This window comes from Haematobia irritans, chromosome 1 (genome assembly GCF_050003625.1).
Source record: "Haematobia irritans isolate KBUSLIRL chromosome 1, ASM5000362v1, whole genome shotgun sequence".
NCBI classification, from domain to species: Eukaryota; Metazoa; Arthropoda; class Insecta; order Diptera; family Muscidae; genus Haematobia; species Haematobia irritans.
The window spans coordinates 56060594-56080380 of record NC_134397.1 but is presented as its reverse complement, the minus strand read 5'-3'; the positions used below and the strand labels follow the sequence as shown (position 1 = coordinate 56080380).

The following is a 19787-nucleotide window of genomic DNA, read 5'->3' as shown; positions in this document are numbered from 1 at the left end:
TGGTTGCACTTGTAATGTTTCTGGAAACTTTTTCTTGTCGATAAGCCACTCATTTTTAATTGGTCATGATGTTTGCAAGAATGTAGCATCCAAAGATTTTAGTTTTCTGCAAAGAGATTTAGATTTAGTGACTTCTCTAAAGTGTTGATTTAATTTTTCATATTGACGTACCAATTATTATAAACTATTTGAAGCAGTTCCAGTTAATTGTCCACCATTTTTTCACCGGTCAGCTTTTTAATGTTTTCAAGAACGTAGAATCCATAATTTTAGTTTTCTGCAAAGAGATATACATTTAGTGACTTCCTTAAAGTTTTATTTCATTTTTTATTTTCACTTACCCATTTTTATAAACTATTTGGTTATTTGTCTAAAATTTTCCATTTTTTTTATTTCTTGCACTTGACCACGAACTTCGTTGCACAAATAAGTATTGAAAACCACATGGTTTTTTCGTTGAATTTTAGGGTAGTGTTTTGTCAAAGTTTTCTCATATTATCTTCAACACCTTTTCAAAGATTTCGTCAACATTTTGGCAAATTGGAAGTAATTCGCAAACAATTTGAAGATGTATTGAAAATGAGCTATTTCAAGTCAAGTTGAATTTATGTTGAAAATTATATTTACCCTCAAACTGAAAAGTTGTTGCATTTGAAAAACGCTCATCCTGTGTTTATTGGGATGGTGTCTTTGGCAATAATGCTCAGGGTGGGTCGATATAACCATGTCCGTCCGTCCGTCTGTCTGTGAACACATTTTTGTGATCAAAGTCTAGGTCGCAATTTAAGTCCAATCGCCTTCACATTTGGCACATGTTCCTAATTTGGGTCAGAATAGAACCCTACTGATTTTGGAAGAAATCGGTTCAGCTTTAGATATAGCTCCCATATATATCTTTCGCCCGATATGCACTAATATGGATCCAGCAGCCAGAGTTTTATACCGATTTGCTTGAAATTTTGTACAAACATAACACTTAGTCGTATAGTCAAGTGTGCAAAATTTGATTGAAATCGGTTCAGATTTACATATAGCTCCCATATATATCTTTCGCCCGATATGGACTTATATGGCCCCAGAAGCCAGATTTTTGGCCGAATTTGGTTGAAATTTTGCACTAGGAGTACAATTAGTAGTATAGTCAAGTGTGCAAAATTTGATTGAAATCGGTTCAGATTTACATATAGCTCCCATATATATCTTTCGCCCGATATGGACTAATATAGTCCTAAAAGCCAGAGTTTTGGCCCAATTTGGTTGAAATTTTGCACAGGGAGTAGCATTGGCATTGTAGCTATGCGTGCCAAATTTGGTTGAAATCGATTCAGATTTAGATATAGCTCCCATATATACCTTTTGCCCGATATGCACTTATATGGACCCAGAAGCCAGAGTTTTATCCCGATTAGCTTGAAATTTTGCACAAGGAGTACAATTGGTAGTATAGTCATGTGTGCCAAATTTGATTGAAATCGGTTCAGATTTAGATTAGCTTCCATATATATTTTTCGCCCGATATGGACTTATATGGCCCCAGAAGCCAGAGTTTTGGCCCAATTTGGTTGAAATTCTGCACTCGGAGTACAATTAGTAATATAGTCATTTGTGCCAAATTTGGTTGAAATCGGTTCAGAATTAGATATAGCTCCCATATATATGTTTTTCTGATTTCGACAAAAATGCTCAAAATACCAACATTTTCCTTGTTAAATCGCCACTGCTTAGACGAAAAGTTGTAAAAATGACTCTAATTTTCCTAAACTTCTAATACATATATATCGAGCGATAAATCATAAATAAACTTTTGCGAAGTTTCCTTAAAATTGCTTCAGATTTAAATGTTTGCAATATTTTTTTACTAAAATTGTATTCCACCCTAGTGCATTAGCCAACTTAAATTTTGAGTCTATAGATTTTGTAAAAGTCTATCAAATTCTGTCCAAATCGAGTGATATTTAAATGCATGTATTTGGGACAAACCTTTATATATAGCACCCAACACATTTGACGGATGTGATATGGTATCGAAAATTTGGATATACAAAGTGGTGCAGGGTATAATATAGTCGGCCCCGCCCGACTTTAGACTTTCCTTACTTGTTTTAACTGACTTAGTTTTCCGAGTTTTCTTAAAAAGTTAATTGTATCAAATTATTTTTTAATTAAAAATTTTCAATCATTTCGTTCTTAACTAAAGATTATCTAATATAAATTAATTTAAATATAATTGAATTAATCCAAAACTAAGTGAATTTGCCTGAGTTGAATTGAATTAAGGTGACCATTCTAAGCATTGTAACACGTGGTGAAATGAGGTGAATTAGTCGAGGCATGCTCCCGTGTTGTAGTAGTAATAGCCTTAGCATTTGCAGAGTTATACTTCTAAATATACATATATTCATATACACATAATATACATATATATCCATATATGATGTATTACATAATTCTATGTTGAATGTTTTTTCCGGCAACAATTTATAACATATACAACTACTATCATTGCTACTAAGAACCCTTCGTATTGAAAATACTATTACGTCAACCGCTGTGTATCTACGCATCGTGTTATCATCATTCCTAACCTATGCCACATAAATGTCAAGTGAGAAATAATATCGTAACATTGTAGGTAAATATGATTGGGATGTGTATACAATGTAGTGATGACATACTATGGAGTATTTAATACAGGAGTCTATTTGTCCTAGATTGTACAGCTAATTTATATGTGTGTATATGTATTGGTAAATTTTATAAAAAATTGTGTGACTAATATATGTACAATGTTTAGGACAATTGAACCAAATATAAACATTGTATATCCCTTTTATAGCTTTAAATAGAACGCAATAGAAAAACTTTTGTTTTTGTGAACTATTACTTGACCCCACGAAAGTGTGTATATATCCGAAGATATATTATGGCGGTTGGTTCTTGGTCTACGTGCTAATTTCAACGTAATATTTGTTATGTGTACACCAAACATATACATATTTACTTGGTAAAGCGCCACAGTTTACAATGTAAACAAATGGAAAGACAAGCCAAATTCTCTATCACCTACTTGTTTTAATTGTAGTACTTTTTTTGGTATGACTACTTTGTGGCTCTCTCTCTCTCTCGCACTCTCTTAACATCCAACCCTTTGTTTACTACGTGTGAAATGTTACAGCATCTCCATGTAATAATTCTCATATCTTCAATCGAATGAAAGTGAAATTGTGAATTACAGTTACAGTTACATTCCCTTTATAGTAGACCCCCAACCCCTTTGCCTTGTGACAATGTGTACTTAACATAGTGTGTGGTGATAATGTGCCATGAACATGTTTTAATACAACACGTGGCAATTAGTGTAGACAAATTGTAAAACAAACAAAAAATATAAATACTATAAACATTTTAATGCTTTCAAGATATTTTGACATTTTGAATGTAGTTGATTGGCTGGCTACATGTATGATCTTCCCACGGTAAATTTCAAATAAAAATACAATAATTTCAAACTATTTTTATTTTAAACATAAAGAAACACCGAAAAAAAGTGAATTGTTTTATAGGAAGAATGAACTACCTCGCACGAAAATTGAACTAAATTTTACGCCAAATTTTGAGATTTCCACAAAGCATTGTTAAAACCAGGAAATGTTAACGCCCTGTTGTACTTTTCAACTGCAGTTCACGAAATTAAGTCATCTCATAGAAGAAAAAATTAAGTAAAAGTAAAGAAGAAAATCATTGGCGCCAAATCATGACCATTTTAACCATACAGTAGTTAATTCTTACTATTTTTGGGAATCGTACGAAAATCTTCTTTTACTTTAGTTCATATTGAACTTATGTGTACGGTCATTGAACTTTATACTCACGTTTAGTTCATAAAATTTTTGAAACATACTTAAAAAAAGTAAGATTTCTTTAAGCTGTGGAAAATTTAATAATTTTTTTCCAATAAAAATAAGTTAAATTTAACGTTAGTTTAACTACAGAATTTTTTTCCTATGAATGTACACATATATTCCATCCCATTTATTATATTACACCCAAGGCTATTTAGTTTGTTTCAATATTTGATTTCATTGTATTTTGGTTTTTATTATTTTTGTGATTATACACTTTGACGTTGATCACTTGAAAAATGTACACCACAAAAAAAAAAAACAAAAAAAAAAGCAAACACTTCAATAAAAATTAAAATAAATGGTGAAAGTAAAGAGTATGATATTATGTAAATAAATCGATATGCATATATTGAAAAAAAAAACAATTGCTATGACGCAGCATGAGCTTTTAAAATGAATTGAATTCTTAAAAAAATTGTATTTGAATTACGTGATTTTGGTAATATTTTTTTATATTTGTCCAAATTTATTTATCCAATAATTGGATTATAGCCAAAATACCCAAAGAAATTCCTATGGTCCATAAGGTTAAAGTATACGTATTTGGGTCGTGACCAAGTATTTATAATGTATAATAAGTTGAGAACATTTTTAATTCTAGACTTGAATTTTGTTTTGTTTACTAGGTTGGATCGTGACCAAATATTTATAATGTATAATAAGTTGAGAACATTTTTAATTCTAGACTTGAATTTTGTTTTATTTACTGGGTTGTGACAACTACACTATGTGTTTTCTTCAATTTTTTTTAACCCTTTTTCATTTTAAATGACTATGAACTACATCTCATTATTACTTAACTCTGTTATCTTCATACCTTCCCTCTTAATATTCCATAACAATAAGAATTAAACCAAGTTCTTTGTTTTCTTTCACTTATTATTATCCTTCTCCGTTTCACTTTCATTGTATTTCTTATCATTGTGTATGTTTTGTTTATGTATAGTAGAGTGACCCATATAATTTAAACATAAAACAACATTTTCCACAAATATAAACAATATTGCACATACGAGTACCCCTGTACTGTTAACGTTAACGCATCCCACCCATACTATTTAATGTTATTCGGCCACATGCATACACACACACACTAAACCAACCTTCGAATACCTGCCGGTCTCTTTCTTTTCTTTAACAGAATTATGTATCAAAGAGCAAACGCAATTTACAGAGAGCTGTATATGTTAAATAAAATCAATCTCTTGAATTTAGCTAACATAATGGGACCATAACACTAGATAATTTAAAGTACAAAATGGATTCGATTAAAAACACTGCAAAATTGTTTTAAAAGCGGCCTTTTACACGATGCAATTTCTTCGTGCAATAATTGCATACAACTCTTGTTTGTTGGCAAACGGTGTAGAGAAGCAAAGGGGGTAGAAAAAATTTCACGGTTTCCGTTCCTCTTTCAATTTTTTGACATTTCTCTTCACTGTCGTTTGTACTCTTGTTCATTTGCTTTATTTGTATTCTGCTTTCAACGTGTTGAGGTGTTTTAAAAATATGAAAACATATGAAACGTGTTGTGGTGATTCTGTAACTAGATATTTCGAAAACACCCATGGAAAAAATTTTGACATCAATTTTCGACGAATATTAGCATAGTGTGACGATACCATTATACTGTCAACTTTTTTATGCCATTCACAATAGGATTATCTCTTCGTTTTGTTAATTTATCTTTATTTCTGAAGACATCTACATATTGCCCTGAAACTTATATTTTTTAGCTTTCTGAAGGATGAGTTTTTAATGTAAGACGATAAACCCCTATATGAATATTCAGATATAATAAGTACATATGTATCTTCGTTGTCTAATGCAAGAATAAGAGCAATTTACTATCGTGTAAAATATTATAGAAATTTATTTAAAAAACATGCATAATAGTTGTGGTGAAAAACTGTTTACTAATAAAATGTTTGCCGTCATCCAGCAATACCGTATGCTTGACAATAATGACTTGCCATCACCGGAAAATTTTGATTGCAATTCATCACATTGTCTTGAATGTAACACAGAGAGAATAAAAACACAAGAGGACGAAAGTTTCTCTTCTACAAAAACAACAAATGTCAACCGTATAGATGTCGCACAATGCCTGCAGCTTTGGTATTACAGATGTTGCGGTCGAAGCGCTGTTTTGATAAATTGTTTATAAAGGCATCGGCAGTTATAATTTCAAATTGTCTGCCAAAAAATGAAAACATTTATAAAAAAGAACATTTGTTACTACCAATGTTGCACCACGGTGGGAGCCACTGTGGTGCAATGGTCGACCGAACACCAAAAAGTTTTTCAGCGGTGGATTATCCCACCTCAGTAATGCTGGTGACATTTCTGAGGGTTTCAAAGCTTCTCTAAGTGGTGTCACTGCAATGTGGAACGCCTTTCGGACTCGGCTATAAAAAGGAGGTCCCTTGTCATTGAGCTTAACATGGAATCGGGCAGCACTCAGTGATAAGAGAGAAGTTCACCAATGTGGTATCACAATGGGCTGAATAGTCTAAGTGAGCCTGATACATCGGGCTGCCACCTAACCTAACCTACTACAAAGTTTTAAATCCTATTTCCTTTACGTTTCGTAAAGTCGGCAGAGAACTGAACTGTGTGACGCCGACGCAAACTGTATGATATTTGAGAGAAGCGCCGACAAAAACTGCATGATATTAGAGAAATTTTCCTCATGACTTCCACCTACTGACGCAGTTTCGCTTCACAGTTTCGTTCTCTTGTGTTTTTATTCCCTCTGTCATTATATTTAAATATTCAAGTAGTAAAATTGTGTGGCCAAAATTGGTAGAATTCTACACGCAAAAAAATAATTCTTTCCTCCCAAACGAAATTTTAGACAAATAAATTTCGTTTCTCATTTGCTTTTCGCTATAAGGAAGTGTATTTGGAAGAAAAGTATATACTTTTTGTGATAAACGTTTATTATTTTCCAGGATGTAAAAACAATTTCATAAAGACGAACTAAAAAAACATTGTTTTCTTGCTAATTGCATTTTCCCTCACATCTTTCTCACATCCACGAGGTTTTTTTTAGTTCTTAACACCTTTTCCTGTAATACCAACAATGTAGAAAAATTTATACGATTTTATACATTTTTAAAATTTTTTTACCTTTCGCCTGGACGGAGAATCGAACCCCGGACCATGCACTTTGTAAGCCAACACACTAACCACTGAGCTATGTACCTGTTATGGTAATCAATAGATAAATATCCATATAAGTTATATTTATATAGCATAGCTTGCGGCGCCCTCGAACCGAATAAACAAAGTTTATTTAACAGAAACAAACATTTAGTTTTGCACCGTGGATCAGTGGTTGTTACGTTCGACTTGCATGCCAAGGGTCGTGGGTTCGATCCCTGATTCGACCAAAGCTTTTTTTTTTTTGTTTTACATATATTCCAGATATGTTCGGAAGATTCCGAAAAAATGTTCAACATTACATTGTAGTATATTAAATTTTGAACTGTAAAATGTGTCTTATTAAAGACCTAAAGTCAGAAAAGAACAGTGTTTGATATAAACGAAATGGACTGTGTTGTTGTTTCAAAAATAATTGAAAAAAGAAAAGTTTTGTAACAAACGAATTTTTTTGGTGATAAAAGTTTAACATTTTCGAAGCAATTAAAAAAACTTTAACAAAAGAAAAACGTTTTCGGTACACGTTTTCCAAACGTTTTTTTTTTTTCTTTGCGTGAACTAGAAATTGTAGTTTTTTTTATTGTTTTGTAGATTGGTAGAAGTTTTGACATTTTGGTAGATTTTGCAAAGAGGTACTTCATTTTCTATAGACATAAACTTCTGACTAAATTTTCTATATCGAAATAAAACTTTGAGAAAATGTTCTATACATGTTTAGGAACGAAAATTTACGTTTAAATGTTAAAGTAGTAAAATTGGGTGGTAGACACGTTGCCAAAGTTGGTACAATTCTACCAGAAATTGTAGATTTTTCGATTGAGAAATAAAATTTTAACAAAATTTTGTATAGAAATAAAGTTTTGACAAAATTTTCTATAGTTATAAAATTTTGACAAAATTTTCTATAGAATAAAATGTTGACAATAATTTGAAAAATTTGAAAAATAAAATGTTGACAAAAAAACTTTCTATAGAAATAAAATTTTGGCAAGATTGTCAATAGAAATAAAATTTTAACAAAATTTTCTATATAAACAAAATTTTGGCAAATTGTCTATAGAAATAGAATTTTGACCAAATTTCCTATAGAAATAAATTTTTGTTAAGAAAGATTAAAACTGTTTCTCAAAAAATATCCCCACAAAAATCCCCAAATTTATGGAAATTCCCCAGAAAATCCCCCTCAGAAATTTCGTCCCTATTCACGAAAAAAATATCTCCAATTTGGAGGGAAATCCCCAATGCTGGCAGCACTGCACACAGTAAATACATTTGTTGTTAATTTTTCGTAAACTAACACTTTTGCTTATATCTTGTCCACGCTTACATCTTCGCAATGCTGTAGAAAACTAGTTTCCTTTAATTAACAGTAATCACTAACCAATTTTTATCAATTGCTTCTTCTTCCTACCTTAACCCTCTAATGCCCCCTATTTTTTTGCCATCTGATTAAATTTTCAATGTTAACGACACAAAAGCAAGAGAATTAAGCAAGAAAAATTTATACCGTAAAATTCAGCATATGCTTCAAAACCTCTTGAATAGTTTCAAATAAGTTTTGTTTTTATTTTGCCCATTTTTGTTGTCTTAATGTGTGTTTTTCTAAAAGCTTCCTTATTAAATAAAGCCCTCCTAAAGGCGGGCTTGGGCATTAGAGAGTTAAGTTAATGTTCAATGAATGTACACTGTATATTAGCAAAATATGCTAAGACTGGAAAAATTGCCTTACGAAAATCATATAAATCGGTTTACTTTTATTTTATAACCCTTCCTGGGAATTCTGTTCAGTGTAATAATTCAAATCCATAAAGAACAATATATAAGATTCGGCCACATCCCACCCATTCTTATTTTGTGGTATATTTTACGAAATCACCATTTTTCGAAATCTGGTAACACTTTTCTGTTGTTTACACAGAATGAGAGAGTAATTTAACAGCACAGCATGCGAGCCAGTCTGCTTGATATGCTTGTATACATGTTGCCACACAGCCCCCCCTACCCATGATGTATGGGTGTGTTTTTCTTTCTTCTTCATATATTGTTCTTCTTTTACTGTGTGTTTTGATATCACAAAACGCATCAACACTAATACGAACGAATCAGTCGATTTCGAAATTTCGATCAAACAACTTGTGAACCGCCTGGAAGAAAATAGAATAAAAGAGAAAATACACATAAACCAACCAACATTAAATTAACAAAGAAATTCTTATTGAAGAATAGATGAGAAAGAACATCATAAAAGAATACAATAAAAAAAATAAAAGTTTTATAAGGATATATTTTCTTCTAAAGTGGAGAATACCAAGGGAGAGGGAGAAAAACAAAATCCATAATATAGAAGAATAATCTACTCTTCTAAATGTACCCATAAACAAATGCTTATGGGGTGAAGTAAAATACAAGAACAACGACAACAACAACAACACATATATATTTTGTAATCTCAGTGTAATACCAAACCAGAGAATTTGTGATTCCATGTAACAATGTTGAGAAATTTTATAGCAAAATGCTTCGTATGCAAATGAAAAAATAATGAAATGTTTAATATTGTACTCCATAAAATAAAACCTAATGTTTGAATATCGGAATTAAATAATCAATCGACTCAAAAACAACAAATAATTTAGTAATTTAATAAATATTATATTTAATATTGGAATATCAAATCAGTAATAAATGAGAAGTAAAAAATAAAAACATCTACTAAAAACATAATTTTATATATATTTTTTTAAATAATGAATTATTTATTTGAATTATTGTGAAATGTGTGGAAACTAATGAATAAAAAAAAATTAAAAAATAAATACAAAAAATCAATTTAAAAATGAAAAATTATTATTTTAAATAATGTGAATTGTAAAAAAAATTATGAAAAATTGTGTAAGCTTTCTTTTAATATAACAAAATATATTTTAATGAATTAATTAATAATTTATGAGAATTATTATAAATTTTATAAAAAAAATCCATAATTAGCTTTATTAAAACAAAATATAATATAAACACATCAATTAAAAACAATCATAAAAATTTAGCCCCAAATGTTTCAAGTTTAAGTTTTTTTTCCCTTTCTTAAAACCGGTTTTGTGAAATGATCCAAAAGTGTTCAAATTCCAGTCAGTGCTTCAGAAATTAAAACAAAACAAAAAAAAAACAAACAACAACAAGAAACCAACAAAATCCCAACAAGTCTATAAAAATCAAGTGGTAAAGAAAATAGAATCTAAAAAAAGTTATAATTAAATTTTTGTTTTGAAAGGAACCTAAGATTTGAGTTTCAAAATAGGTTTCCTACTAGATTTATAACTGGGAGCTTGGCAGAGAAACTGGATGACAATAACAAAAAATTACGTAAGTTTTGTTTTTCTTTTTCTCTTTCCTAGTTATCCATATATTTGAAAACATGTGGTGTTTTTGTTTCTTCATATTTTGTCAAAAAAAAAATCAGACTATGTTGATGGAGTATTACTGACAGAACTAAACAAAAAATAAACAAAATGTGTTTTTTAAATATTTATATCCCCCGTTCCTTTTTTGTCTCGAAAATAATGATAAATTTAAAAAATCATTAAACGTTTAATGAACTTTTCTCCAAATCAAGTTCTTCACACTCTGTTGTTGTTTTTTTTTTTTTTTTTTTTTTTGTGACGAATATAAATTCTTCAACTCCCCCACTCATTTCTCATCTAAAACTCACCTCACTTCTCTCACATGTATGAGAGTATGTGGTTTTTCTACATTTTTGAGCGGCATATCAACACATTCGTTTTCTATGCGGAAAAACAAACTACTTTGATTTGTGTCTCGTTTTTCTTTTTCTTCTATTCTGCTACCGCTTTTATTTTTGTTAACTCACTTCACTGAATTCACTGTCTGCCTTTTGGTAGTGTCAAAATTTTGTGTGTTTTTGCGGCACGTTTTCCACTGCTACGTGGATGCTGCCATCTTTCGTTTATTTCATATCTGTCTATTCTTGTTTACGCCATGACATATTTTGTGGAAAGACAAAATATTATAAGCAATCATGTCCTCAACTAAAAAAATATGAAAAAGAAATATGCTGATTAGTTTTTCTTTTTAGAAAGCATTATTAAAAAAGATATTGGAATAGGGAAAACTTTAGATTTGTTTCTAAACGATTTTTTTAAAATATGGTTTTGTTAGTCTATGTTCATAGACCATTATGTAGACCATCATACAATTGCGTACCAAAAAACGTACGTATTAAACATCTATACAGAGTGACTGATACACACAAAATTTTTATACCCTCCCCCATAGGATGGGGGTATATTAACTTTGTCATTCCGTTTGTAACACATCGAAATATTGCTCTAAGTATATATATTCTGGGTCGTGGTGAAATTCTGAGTCGATCTGAGCATGTCCGTCTGTCCGTCCGTCTAATGAAATCACGCTAACTTCCGAACGAAACAAGCTATCGACTTGAAACTTGGCACAAGTAGTTGTTATTGATGTAGGTAGGATGGTATTGCAAATGGGCCATATCGGTCCACTTTTACCTATAGCCCCCATATAAACCGATCCCCCGATTTGGCTTGCGAAGCCTCTATAAGAAGCAAATTTCATCCGATACGGCTGAAATTTGGTACATGGTGTTAATATATGGCCTCAAACACCCATGCAAAAATTGGTCCACATCGGTCAATAATTATATATAGTCCCCATATAAACCGATCCCCCGATTTGGTTTGCGGAGCCTCTAAGAGAAGCAAATTTCATCCGATCCGGCTGAAATTTGGTACATGGTGTTAGTATATGGTCTCTAACAACTATGCAAAAATTGGTCCACATCGGTCCATAATTATATATAGCCCCCATACAAACCGATCACCAGATTTGACCTCCGGAGCCTCTTGGAAGACCAAAATTCATCTGATTCCGTTCATATTTGGTACGTGGTGTTAATATATGGCCTCAAACACGCATGCAAAAATTGGTCGAAATCGGTCCATAATTATATATAGCCCCCATATAAACCGATCCACAGATTTGACCTCCGGAGCCCCTTGGAAAGGCAAAATTCATCCGATTCGGTTGAAATTTGGTACGTGATATTAGTATATGGTATCCAACAACCATGCAGGAATTGCTGCCATATTTCGTTTATTTCATATCTGTCTATTTTTGTTTACACCATGACATATTTTGTGGAAAGACAAAATATTATAAGCAATCATGTCCTCAACTAAAAAAAAAAAAATATAAAAAAGAAATATGCTGATTAGTTTTTCTTTTTAGAAAGCATTATTAAAAAAGATATTGGAATAGGGAAAACTTTAGATTTGTTTCTAAACGATTTTTGTAAAAAATGGTTTTGTTAGTCTATGTTCATAGTATTGTATTGTACAATTGCGTACCAAAAACGTACGTGTTAAACATCTATACAGAGTGACTGATACACACAAAATTTTTATACCCTCCACCATAGGATAGGGGTATATTAACTTTGTCATTCCGTTTGTAACACATCGAAATATTGCTCTAAGACCCCATATAGTATATATATTCTGGGTCGTGGTGAAATTCTGAGTCGATCTGAGCATGTCCGTCCGTCCGTCTGTTGAAATCACTCTAACTTCCTAACGAAACAAGCTATCGACTTGAGACTTGGCACAACTAGTTGTTATTGATGTAGGTCGGATGGTATTGCAAATGGGCCATATCGGTCCACTTTTACCTATAGCCCCCATATAAACCGATCCCCCGATTTGGCTTGCGAAGCCTCTATAAGAAGCAAATTTCATCCGATACGGCTGAAATTTGGTATATGGTCTTAGTATATGGTCTCTAACAACCATGCAAAAATTGGTCCACATCGGTCAATAATTATATATAGCCCCCATATAAACCGATCCCCCGATTTGGTTTGCGGAGCCTCTAAGAGAAGCAAATTTCATCCGATCCGGCTGAAATTTGGTACATGGTGTTAATAAATGGCCTCAAACACCCATGCAAAAATTGGTCCGCATCGGTCCATAATTATATATATATAGCCCCCATATAAACGGACCCCCAAATTTGGCTTGCAGACCCTCTAAGAGAAGAAAATTTCATCCGATCAGGCTGAAATTTGATACATTGTGTTAGTATATGGTCTTTAACAACCATGCAAAAATTGGTCCACATCGGTCAATAATTATATATAGCCCCCATATAAACCGATCCCCCGATTTGGCTTGCAGACCCTCTAAGAGAAGCAAATTTCATCCGATCCGGCTGAAATTTGGTATATGGTGTAAGTATATGGCCTCTAACAACCATGCAAAAATTGGTCCGCATCGGTCCATAATTATATATATAGCCCCCATATAAACGGACCCCCAAATTTGGCTTGCAGACACTCTAAGAGAAGAAAATTTCATCCGATCAGGCTGAAATTTGATACATTGTGTTAGTATATGGTCTTTAACAACCATGCAAAAATTGGTCCACATCGGTCCATAATTATATACAGCCCCCATATAAACCGATCCCCCGATTTGGCTTGCGGAGCCTCTAAGAGAAGCAAATTTCATCTGATCCGGTTGAAATTTGGTACATGGTGTTGATATATGGCCTCAAACACCCATGCAAAAATTGGTCCACATCGGTCAATACTTATATATAGCCCCCATATAAACCGATCCCCCGATTTGGTTTGCGGAGCCTCTAAGAGAAGCAAATTTCATCCGATCCGGCTGAAATTTGGTACATGGTGTTAGTATATGGTCTCTAACAACTATGCAAAAATTGGTCCACATCGGTCCATAATTATATATAGCCCCCATACAAACCGATCACCAGATTTGACCTCCGGAGCCTCTTGGAAGACCAAAATTAATCTGATTCTGTTGATATTTGGTACGTGGTGTTAATATATGGCCTCAAACACCCATGCAAAAATTGGTCGAAATCGGTCCATAATTATATATAGCCCCATATATAAACCGATCACCAGATTTGACCTCCGGAGCCTCTTGGAAGACCAAAATTCATCTGATTCCGTTGAATTTGGTACGTGATGTTAGTATATGGTATCCAACAACCATGCAGGAATTGGTTCATATCGGTCTATAATTATATATAGCCCCCATATAAACCGATCCCCCGATTTGACCTCCGGTGCCTTTTGGAGAAGCAAAATTCATCCGAGCTGGTTGAAATTTGGTACGTGGTGGTAATATATGATATTTAACAACCATGCCAAAAGTGGTCCATATCAGTCCATAATCATTTATAGGCCCCATATAAACTGATCCCGATATTTGGTTTTGGAGCCACTTGGAGGAGCAAATTTCATCCGAGTCAGTTGAAATTTGGTACATTGTGCTAGTATATGGCCGTTAACAACCATGCCTAACTAAATCCATATCGGTCTATAGTTATATATAGCCCTCAGATAAATCGATCCCCAATCACACAAAAATTGGTCCATATCAAATTCATAAAAAAAAACAGAAAAAATTTTGTCATACCAGCTTGCCGGCTGCATTGAGATCAAGATTTCGAAACACATTATGGTGATCGTCTTTCAAATGCTACAGAAATGAAAATGGAAGTTCGGTCACTATGTATTTATGAATGAAAATTTACTTCTAAATATGCAGGTAATTAAATTGGGTGGTAGAACGATATAAAGGTGAACCATCTTCATCATTTCTCTATTTATGGGATATGTTGTCCAAATCAGAAATGAAAACTTATCGAGAGGGCACGTGACCTCACAAAATGATTTCGCAATCATAAGTCCGTTTCTAGTTTGCTTTTTTTACAATTTGATTAATAGGAATTTCATATAAACCTGCTCGGTTTCTCATAGATTTTGTCAAACACTCATCAAACGACAATTTGAATCGTATTTAAGATTTATTTCCAATTGTAAGGATCAATTGACCTCAATTCTATGGAATTTTCTTTTCAGTAATGATACACATTTTTAAGTCACATCTTCATGTAAGAGATATGCGTCTTCTATTCAAAATCTTTTTTACTCACGATAAATTTTTTTTCAGAATTTTTTGTTTTTGGGTTTATATAGTATTTTTTGCTCGGTGTATATAGGCGAATTATATGGCGATATTTTTCCATAAAAAAACGTTTAGATTTTCTTGTTTTACTTAGCATTACAAATTTTAAGATAATTTTGTATACATCAAGAGACCGTCTGAGACATTGCAATAATTTTCCTAAAACTAAAAAGAAAATTTTATATTTTTTCAACGATTTAGTTACGAACGACGAGCTTATTTATGACAATTATTCAAGGAACAAGCGGAAAATTTTAGTGTTATAGTTTTGTTTTTCTCGTCTAATATGTTTTTTTTTTGCATATTTTGCCTCAACTAAGTGGTTTCGACAATTCTTAATGCCACATTTAAAAACTACGTTTTCATTTCATTTTTTTTTTTGAGAAATTTAAAATAATTTATTATACTGACCGAGGTGTGAGTTGATTTTTGTTATTGTTATTTTAGATGATATTAAATTGAGACATGTGACTGGCTGACTGACTCACAGTGGCCCTCAGTTAATATATTGAGACATTATTCAAAAAAACTATACTCAATTGAATGCTATTAAGGAAAATTATGAAGTCAAATAGTGAAGAATTGACAGCTACTGGCGAGTTTTTTGTGAATATTTGATGTTTTTTTTTGTGAAATAAAATTGAGAATTTATGATTGAAAAGAAATTTGAAATATTTTAAATTTCATATTTAAGTTTGTTTTTTTCCAATATGAATGTTAATTTAAATTGAATTTAAGATTTTATTATATCATTTATTAAAGGTAAATTATACGAAATAAGATAAATGTTTTTAAGAACTTGTTTTACATATTAAAATATGTAACTTGTTAATCACATATTTTAAATTTTGAATATTTAATTTCAACATTGGTTAATATATTATAAATTTGTATTTCGTATAACTTTAATCACATATTTCAAGTCTTTAATATTTTATAATAATTTTGGTATATGTATTAATATTACAAATTGATAGGTGTAGGTTTACACACAAAAAAATAATTCTTTCCTACCAAACGAAACAAAGTTCGTTTCTCATTTACTTTTCGTTGAAAGGAAGTGTATTTGGAAGAAAAGTATATACTTTTTGTGATAAACATTTATTCTTTTCCAGGATGTAAAAACAATTTCATAAAGACTACCTCAAAAAAAAAAATCTAGCTAATTGCATTTTTCCTCACATCTTTCTAACTTTTTTAGTTATTAGCACCTTTTTCTGTAATAAAGGGTGGTTAAAATTTCAAGGGCCGATGTTGATTTTGAATAAAACACAAACTATTTAGGAAATTATTGTAACTTTATATTATTATGATATATTGGTACTACTCAATTATGTATGAAACAAATAATCGGCCAAATGGACCTCGGTGGCACACCTTCATCCGATGGTCCAAATTTTCGATGACGCTTGAGGCATAATGGAGGTTCTATGCCGTTAATGTGCCGAATTATATCATCCTCTAGCTCTTGACTTGTTGCTGGCTTATCGACGTACACCTTTTCTTTCAAATAACCCCAAAGAAAAAAGTCCAACGGTGTCAAATCACATGATCTTGGCGGCCAATTGACATCGCCATTACGTGAGATAACACGGCCAGTGAATTTGTTGCGCAAAAGAGCCATTGTTTCGTTAGCTGTGTGGCAAGTGGCACCGTCCTGCTGAAACCACATATCGTCCACATCCATATCTTCCAATTCGGGCCATAAAAAGTCCTTTATCATCTCACGAACACCATTCACAGTAACTGCCTGACCGGCCTCATTTTGGAAAAAATACGGCCCGATGATGCCTATCTGGCTTTAAATCTAAGACCTATAAAATTAAAATTAGGATACCAGATCTCATTTATCGAATTTTCAATAGATTTTTCCGGTATATTAATAAAGCTATTCACATACAAACAAATGCCAGTTTAAAAATCCAAATTATGACGGATACTTCGAAGTAAAAAATATTTTCTTAATTCCAAAAAAAATTCTAAAACCAAAAATGCTAAATCCTCAAATGTAGGCTAAGGCCTATATTTGAAGCGTTTTTATCTTAAATCGAAAGATTCAATATTTCAGTTAATTTAAGGATGATTTCTTTAAATCAAAAATGTGTTTCTTTACTTTAAGGAAAATTTGCCTTAGTTTAAAGATATGTAAATTTAACGAATTTTCAAAATGTATGTCCTAAATTTAATGAAAAAATTTTTTGAAGCAAAGATTATAAACTTTCTTTTAATTAAAATTAATATAAAAATAAAATAAAAATAAATTAAAATTATTTTAAAGAAATTTGTCCTTAATATTGTGTAAATTGCGCATCCTAAAATTGAGGTTGCGTAATCTTAAATACCACGTAAAAATTTTTTTCAGTGTTTGAAACAAAATAAAAAATAATTAGAATAATTAATTAAAAATATATATATATTTTTAAATATAATATAAAATACATATGAAACAAAGTGAGTTTTTAAAAATTGATTTTAAAGAAGTTCCTGTGTAGTTAAAATAAAGAATGATTTTAAAGTTAAGCTTTTATAATAACTTAATTTTTTTTTTGCTGGGATATTATGTAATAAAATGTTTTATATTATAGATGAAATATATATTTCTTGCGATATTCAAAAATAATTACTTTTCAATAATATTTACCGAAAATGCCACATATATTAAATGTAACCATTCCTTTTTTCTTTCGGATTTTTTTTTCGCCCTAATTATGCACACATAATAGGTCCGTAAATTTTTAAAAATGTAAAAATTCATATTTTATTTTATTTTTTTTTCTTCTTGAATTTTAAAATATATAAATTGAATCACATATTTCAACTCTGAATATTTTATATATGCCATTTGTATTACAATTTTAATAGTCCCTAAATTTTTAAAAATTTACAAATTTATATGCAAATTATTTTTTGTTGTATATTTGAATATTAAAATATATCAACTCTGAATATTTTAAATTTGGTATCTGTATTACAAATTCTCATTAAAAAAAAAACTTATTTTATGTATTTCCAGTTTTATTTAGAATTTTCTTATATTCTAATCAGAAGCCATTTTTTTCTCTTCTTTTTTATTCAGTTTTTTTTTTCTTCTTTTTTTTTTTTTTTGTTTTATACCTAAATTTTTATATTTTTTGTCTTTGGTTTGTAAACAACATCGTAAACCGTAAGTGATTGCCATTTACTAAATGAGTTTGATTTTATGATACCTACAAGTTATTGTAACTCTTAGACAAGACATTGAAATAATCCCAAACAAATTTTCATATTTTCAAGTAGAACCACCCAATATTTTATTTAGGAAAAAAAATTCCATGATTTCTTCATCTAATTTACATAAATCGAATATAAATTTTTGTTTCTTTTTTTTTTCAATTAAATACATATACAATACTTGTAATCTATATAAACCAAACTCTTCGAAATCACGTTCATACTGACGTAAGCACAAAAATATATATATATATATATATTAAAAGAAGAAAACAACACTTAATTATTTATTACTACACAAGTGGCTATATGAGATTTGTAATAATCTATTTATTTAATTAGTATTCAGAAAATGAGATAATTGGATAAATGCTATGTCGAAATTATGGTTATTGTGTGTTGATCAAAATATTTCTGAAATGCTATTTTTGTGTACAAATTTTATGGTTGGAGAGAGAGAGAAAGAGGAAGAGAATGACTGTAGGAAAATATACACCATTTGTTTATCATATTTTGCTAAATAATATTTTGTCTAACACATGTGGGTGCTTGTTATTGAAATAAATAATGCCGGCCGGTAAAAAGTTGATATATTCCATATATAGGATCCCTTAAGACCATGTGGATTAACAGCCATAATTTGGAAATGATAAATTATAGATATTTTTTTTGTGCGAATCTGCTATAAAAATAAAATTGTTTTGAAAAATTTTTTTATGTCATTTTTTCAAAAACACTAGACCACAAAATTAAAAACAAAAAAACCACTTCACAATTGTGGATTCCCTAACAAAATATATCTTAATTATTTTCTATACCCAAAAAAATTGTCGGTACGAAATTTTTAGGCAAACGAAATTCCCCTTTTTTATAAGATATTGTCTTTAAGAACAAAATAAACCTAAAATATAACCACAAAGAAATTCTTCTGAAATGAAAACCAGGAGGTCAATTTCTATAAGAGCATTTTTGGCGTGTACATTAAAATTAATGACTTACGAAGAACTTTTATTTTTTTTTTTTTTTGTTGGAAATCTAATTGATAGAGATGTTTGGACCAAATCAGGAAATCACTTAGGAAACCAGCTTTCCAATTCTCATTGTGAGTTTTATGTGTGCATATTACATTATGAATGTATTGAGTACAAAGGGAAAATTCGCATGTTTTTCAGTTTGTAGGTTATATTTCTTTTCCTATAGAATACTACGAATTAATATAGAAAATATGTTTCAAAATATCAATTCTCTATAAAAGCATAATTTAAAAAGTAAGAGACATGTAAATGTGTGCAAAGTATTTATATGGAGAAAATTTTAAATATGCCGGAAAGAAATTTTTAGACGAAAATTTCCCTTTTTCATACGATATTGTTTTTAAGAGCACGAAATATCACCACAAGAAATTCTTCTGAAATGAAAATCAGGAGGTCCATCTCCAAAAGAGCATTTTAGGCGTGTACATTAA

General features: G+C 30.9%; 1 protein-coding gene across 6 annotated transcripts in view; it reads left to right on the top strand.

The window, feature by feature from the left end:
* SNF4Agamma (SNF4/AMP-activated protein kinase gamma subunit) overlaps nucleotides 1–19787 on the top strand; it is a 514590-nt gene that overhangs the window by 364170 nt on the left and 130633 nt on the right. For 2 of the 6 annotated variants that reach the window (XM_075290413.1, XM_075290412.1), the window contains exon 1: nucleotides 10075–10433. The exons of the other annotated variants lie outside the window; for them this stretch is intronic. The gene's annotated coding sequence lies outside the window, so the exon portion shown is untranslated. Of the gene's footprint in view, nucleotides 1–10074; nucleotides 10434–19787 lie in introns of those variants that run through there. 6 annotated transcript variants of the gene reach the window in all.